The sequence below is a fragment of the Nuphar pumila genome, chromosome 2, assembly GCF_984573655.1.
Source record: "Nuphar pumila chromosome 2, dmNupPumi1.hap1.1, whole genome shotgun sequence".
NCBI lineage: Eukaryota > Viridiplantae > Streptophyta > Magnoliopsida > Nymphaeales > Nymphaeaceae > Nuphar > Nuphar pumila.
Window position 1 is genome coordinate 46145953 of NC_143250.1, and position 7169 is coordinate 46153121.

At 41.0% G+C, this 7169-nt stretch overlaps 1 non-coding gene across 1 annotated transcript; it reads right to left on the reverse strand.

The window, feature by feature from the left end:
- Positions 1 to 6745: 6745 nt before the first annotated feature.
- On the reverse strand, positions 6746 to 6817 carry TRNAD-GUC (transfer RNA aspartic acid (anticodon GUC)). Its single transcript has one exon. It is a non-coding gene; the product is annotated as a tRNA-Asp (tRNA).
- Positions 6818 to 7169: the final 352 nt, after the last annotated feature.

A 7169-nucleotide genomic window follows, 5' to 3' on the forward strand; every position in this document is an offset into this window, starting at 1 on the left:
ACAGGCATTCCCAACACTTTTTTTGCAAATCCAACCATGAGGATGTGCTTGGCATGGTGAATTTGCTAGGAATCGACTATTGGATCATGTATGTTCGATGAAAAATGTGATTTTTGAATGCTTGAATATTTATGAAGATTATGAGTCATTGATTTTAAAGCCTTAAAAAAGTGTCATTTATGCATCAAAATCGGTTGATTCAAGAAAGGGTTCTTACAAAACCAAGCATATAGATCACATCTGTACAGTTAGATTCAAGAGAAAAGAACAAAAAATTCATGAAAATCGTGGTTCACACATTAGTTCTCATATTTCCAGTTCTCATACTCTCTCTCTCTCTCTCTCTCTCTCTCTCTCTCTCTCTCTCTCTATATATATATATATATATATATATATATATATATATATATATATATATATATATATATAAACCAACAAAATTTGTAAACTAGTATGAATCGAGATTTTCATAGGTTTTTTGCAAATCTAACCCTGCAGATGCATTCAGCGTGGTCCATTTGCTTGGAAACGACTATTGGATCATCATAATCGGATCAATAAATGTGATTTTACATGCTTGAATATTTACAAAAATTCTGAGCTGTTGATTTTCAATACTTAAAAGATCCTTCTTATATATCGTAATCGGATGATCTAAGAGTCTCTTTCTATAAAACCAAGCATCTAGATCGCATCCATATGGTGAAATTTTAGAAAAAAATAAAAAAACCTATGAAAATCTCGGTGCATACTAGTTTACATATTTTGCTGGTTTACATATTCCAGTTTATATATATATATATATATATATATATATATATATATATATATATATATATATATATATAATTTTAAAGTATAATGGAACTCTTAAGTTATACCAAAGAGACAAAAACTTACAATTTGTTTTATGTACTCAAAAACTGCCAATGCTTCTGAATACCTCCCAGCAATACCAAATGCATTAATCAACAAATTGAGCATGACAAGGTTTGGTTCAAACTTCAATCCTTTCAGCTTCCATGAGTTGAAGAACCCTGACTGTTTGTTCACACATGCCCTGAAGAAATATGTCATCCATTAACCATAACTTGTAAACTTCACCAAAATGTAGTTCAGAAAGAATTCAAAGAAATATAGTATTTTACAATATCACATAACTTGATGCAAAGTGTGCGGATCTAGTTATGTTGAAGTACGGACTAGGGTTGATCAGTGATAATTTTGTTTTCTTTCCACGCCAGTTCTAAGAGAAGTCCATTCACACAATTTTTTCTACAGCTACAGATAAATGCTACAATTGTATCTATGGTCAGGCCATAGGTACTGGCTTTGAGGACAAATTCAGATTGAACAGCTTGACTCAGGAAATCTTGCAAAAATCCTTAGGAAAATGCAAGTCAAATATATAAAAGTCAGCTATTAAATCCTATGTCACAAATATCGCTGATGTTTTTTAATTTATTGCAGTTTTAGAGCATTAAGTTCACAAAACAATAAAATCTCAAAAAAAATCATGACAAGGATTACACCATTTTCAATATATTGTGATTGTAATGAGTTCTTCAAATTTTTCATGTTTTTTATTTTTTATTTTCTATAACATTTTTCAGATTTATGTGAAGATTTTACCTATATTTTTCTGAAAATTTTGTCAACTATCACAAGGATTTCCCCTGTTAAGAAAATTCTCACACGAGATCTATGACCATGCTTTGATATTCTACACTTGCATACAGTTTCTGAACATATCGGTGAATGGGCAAATCCATGAAAGACACTCGCTACATGATCATTTGAAAGCATGAATCAAGTCTTACTCAGCAAAACCTAAAAGTAGTAATAACAGCAATTCCCTTCGTGAGACTGGCACCATGGCAACAAGGAATTGACTCAACATGATTGTCCAACGTAGCATCTCCATTGTATACGCCAGCACTTTTCAAATTTCATATGTAACAATCATGCACAGATTAAGAGGTCTACCTTTCTAACCAGTTGTACTCTTGTCTAAAAAGCTTACAGCCATTTGTTCTGGCCAGATGGTAGAGTTCCTTATCTTTCAAAGGGATGTTGGACTAGAGCCTTGAGATTCACTGGCTTCAAAGTTTTTTTTCGATAAAGATTAAAAAAAAAACTAGAAAGTTTTTTCAGGGTTCTCGTACATATATCCTGCTGGACACATCAAATGAAAAACATAAGAAGCAGGCAAGAAGAGAGAATCAGGTGTGGATGCCTCATCTGAAAGTTCGTCTGTATTTCCAGATAAAACCAGAAGGAGCTACATGTTCCTCAAGGCCCTGCTCCAATATAATGTGAAGTTTTGAACTTGAAGATTTGAAGTGGAAAGAAACTGATTTTTGCATAGATCCCGCATCCTATACACAGATTAGAGGAGACACACTAGTTATCCTTAATTATGCCCTAGAACTTTGAAAAATAAATGTCACGACATTCTGCAACAAGCCTAAGATAGAATTACACGAAAACAATCAAGCAAATGTTTTAACTAGGTATTCCATCAACATGCATAAAATTAGACCAAGTGGATGCAAACAACAGAAAGCAAAGAGACTAAGAAACGAATAAGCAATGCTAACTAATGTCAAGTATACATGGAGATAGAGAACAAAAACATTCACCATAAAAAAATCTTTTTTGCAACACCAGGGACTCAATGCCTTTACACAGAGAAGTTTCTACACTGATTTCCAAAGCAACTCCCACATCCTATCATTAAGAAAAAATAACTAAAAAAGGAAAATCACACTGAATGGTCTTAGTTTTCTGTTGCATAAAGAAGTAGCATCATTCATAATTCTGCCGTGGAGGCTAATCCATTCATAGCAAAAGACCTTTCAACAATAAATTAAAGAAACAAGAGGTGCTCATCACTAAAGAAAATAATGCCGATTGAAGACATAATAAACACAAGCAAACTGTGAGCTGCTTACACACCTGCTGAGCATAAGCATTTGCTAGAACACAAAACACACTGGAAGAAGGCTGAAAACCTTCAGCTTTCATGGCTGCCACACTCTTCGGCGCCCTCGAACTTCCCATACTGTCCATAGATATCGACCAAAACAGCGTACAAAATCCCGCTATTCCTGAGTCCTCTATGCTTCAAATTCTCAAAATTCCTCCTGATATGATCCCATTGTCCTTGTTCTCCCAAGCTAGCAATGATATTGATAAAGATATTGGGGTCAGGATAAGGCCCCTCCTCCAGCATTGCAGCAAAGAACTCCAATGATCGATCGAGTCTCCCCGCCTTGCAGTGCGACCTGATCAAACAGTTCCACGCCACGATGTCCGGCGCAATACCTTCCGAACGCATCTTTGCAAATGCCTCCGCAGCTTCATCCACCATACCAAACTTCCCAAACGTATCAATGACACAATTATACATCCTCCTATCCGGCGAAACCCCATTGCCTTGCATCTCTCTGATAAGGCTCATAGCCTTGTTCCACATCCCATTGTCTCTATACAAACCAATAATTTTGCTATAAACATACGAAGATTTCACCTTAAACCCCTTCTTCTTCATCTCAACAAGCAACTTCCAAGTATCCGCCAGCCTCCCGGCGTGAGTATAGGCCTCAAGCAGTACCCTGTAGGTCTCCCAATTGCACCCAACTCCCCTCTCCTCCATTTCCAAGAGCAAGCAGTCAGCTTGCTGCAGCAGGCCTTTTCTCAACAACCCACTCAAAAGAAGATTGTAGGCCCTCACTTTGGGTTGCATCCCCAACAACTTCATGTCCAGAAATATGGCATCTGCTTCCAATGTTCTACCAACACTACCCAGAGCCCCAATGAGAGAATTTTAGCTAGAACTGCTCGGTTGCATTCCTGAAGCCTCCATGAGTGCAACCATCCCCATGGAGGCGTCGAGATCGCCGGCCTCGCAATAGGATCGAACCAAACAGTTGTACAATTCGACAGAAAGTTCTTCACCATCTTTAGCAAACGAATTCATGGTGTCCGCTCTATGGACTAAATTCGATTGGGTGGTCGGTGTTCTATTGTTACGGAAGTCTAGGCAAGAGGAGGCACCAACTTCACTACCGTTTCTGGTGTCTGCAGGCCCGCTGGCCCTGATGGTAGGTTCTAATCGGCCACCATATGCCGCGAATCGATGGAAGGAACCGCAACGACAGGAACCAAGACTATGAAATCTAGTAACCATTGACAGCAGAGGAACTCTCGGATCCACGGAAACCAGATTCACCATTACGGTACTCGAGTTGTTTCGATTCAACGAGTACCCAAAATCGCGAACTTGGGCAAAATCATGGTTCGAGCCTCGAGGCGTAGTTACTTAGTACAAGGTAGCGTGCTAGTGTGGCCGTTCCTTCAGGCGTTTGATTCGCCGTCCCCGCCCATCCTTAGGAGGTTGAGCAGAGGCCCCACGCGCGGGCATAGGTTCACGCAAACGCTGGACACGCAGACACGTTTCTGGCATCCGCCGCTATTCCATCACCTCCGCGAAACAGGGAGGGAGAGCTCCGAACGCCGGAAGCAGATAACTGGTGTGGGTTTGACTGACCCAAGCTTGCCTTTCAAAAAAAATTATTTTGAGGATGCTAGACAATGCTGTACAGGACGTGCTGTTCACATGCATCCGTGATTCAAACACCCACGGTTCTTTGGAATTATGAGTGCCTTGTGCAGTGGGGAGGGTCGAAAGGGTGGCAATCGGGTCGGGTTGGCGGGTCAGCATACCTCAATATGAACCTGACCCGTTTATTAAACGGGTCGGCTGTGGCAAACACGAACCCGACTCATTTATTAAACGGGTAACCTGACACGACCCGGTTAACCCGTTTAATAAACAGGTTGGGTCGAGTAAATGGGTTAGCGGGCGGGTTGGCAGGTTGGTGGGCGGGTCGGGTTCGGGTAAACAGGTTGACCCGCACACCTAACCCATTTATTAAATGGGTCAGCCGGGTTGGCGGGTTGGCATACCCCTAACACAAACCCAACCAGTTTAATAAACGGGTTAGGCGGGTTGACCCGTTTATTAAACAGGTTAGTTTAAGCCAAACCCGAACCGGCCTAAGAGGTGGATTGGCGGGTCGTGTCAGGTTTTGCCACCCGTCCAATAGGGGCAGTCCCCAACCAAACGAGGTATATACCTGGATCCGCTCCAGTAGGCAGTGTTAGGTGGAGTACCCGAGTAAAATCATAACCCAAATCCGGCCTGCATCTTATTTGAGTGGGGGTTAGATTGACCCGAATATTATTCGGCTCAGCACTTTGTATGTCATACCATTAACTTTAGGTTCGGGTCATGTTGGACACCCGATACAGGCCCGACTCATTGGTCGAAGCAGGTCTTTCACTTGTTCCAATAATTTCAGATGAACTCAAACATCACGCCTTGGTGTATCCTGCTGCCAGTTGTATAGAGCTAGGGGTAATTTTCGGGACAGGTTAGGATTTATCTTGAATATTATTCAGGTCGACGCTTTTTATCTTGTAACCAAAAATTCCAGTCCTGGTCGTATTGGGTACCTGAAACAAACCCGACTCATTGACAACCCTATGTCCAAGTGTCCAAGTACGTCTTTCTTTCTGTCCCAGTACTGTGGGTGACACAGATATTAACTCAAACATCACGCCTTGGTGTATCCTGCTGCCAGTTGTATAGAGCTAGGGCCTAGCGGTACTTTTCATATTAACAGGAAAAGTACAGGCATTTTGAAGAAGGATTTTAAACACGCGTTTGGAAGCAAGATAGTGGTAGGAAAAATACAAATTGAACAAAAAAAAATGACTTTTTCATGTGTTCCAAACAAGAGAAAGTTTTGAACGTGAAATTTTTTCTAAGGGTTCGTTTGTTACAAACCGCCTACGAAAGAGGCATTATGGACGGAAAGTGGTTACCCTGGGGATGGGTGCGACTCGACTTTCCTGTCAAAGTGCCTCACCATCCATTAATTGTGTGGACCCTACATGGAATTTCTCACTTTGCTGTTCGTTCCACCTCACGCTGGAAAGTGGCCCACTTTCACCTGAAATTGCGTCTCTTTCACACCATTTTAGGTGAAACAAACCGCCCCTAAAACGCCTTGATTTTGATATGAAAAAATCTTTTCATCTTAAGTGAACTTTTTTCTATCAAAAGATTTTGTTTTAAGTAGGGGTGCAAACGGGTTGGATTTGAGCTGAATCCTGTCAGATCTGAATGAGAATCCAAAAACATGCAGAACATCCAAATATGGATCTGAATCAGAATCAGATCCAAGGAGATCAGATTGAATCCGAATCTAAAATACATGTGGTAATACTGGATCCAGAAAAAATATAAAACAAAACAAGCTATTTACATGTAAAAAAACGTATTCTTCTTGAATTTTGATTCCAATCCACCCCGGATCTGACTTAAAACTCTAATCTGAATCAGGCCTGAATCCGAAAGTGATCCAATTGAACAGATCCGAATCTTATCAGAATCTACATTAGGATTTTAATTAGAAGATCCGTATCGGAAAAAACATGTCAGATTCAGATCAGATATTCGACCATATCGAATCCATTTGCAGTAGGCAGCCCTCACACCTACCACCCCATGGTGTGCTGCCTCTTCATCCTTGTGAATGTGTGAATGTCATTGTCACCCTCTCCCTCTTGAAATCCCTCACCCTTATGCAGTTCGTTAATCTTTTCATGTCATAGAAACAAGAGAAAAGTTTTCATTGAGAAATTTTTTCATAGGCCAAAAAATAAAAAACAGAAACGCCGTTGCCGGGGATCGAACCCGGGTCACCCGCGTGACAGGCGGGAATACTCACCACTATACTACAACGACCTGTTGATGCTCTAATGCATAACTTTATTTACTTGATCCATTAAAGCCCTTTTCTTCCCTAACCACCGGGCTCTCCCAGGCGAGGAATCCGGCTGCTCTCAACAGCTTTCCGGCAACTGCTCGGTGATTTCGATCAGCTGTTCGGTGTACGTCTCTCGCACAAGCTCTATCACGGTGATTTCCATTGGCTTGTTGAGGTGAGAAACTCTCGCTCTCTCTTTGCATTATGGCTGGCTAGGAGGGTTTTGGAGGAGGCGATGATGTTGGTGGCAGGGGAGGACCGAGGAATGGTGGTGGGAGGGGAAGGCTGGCGGGCCATTGTTCACTCTCTTTATCTCTCTGCGATGATGTT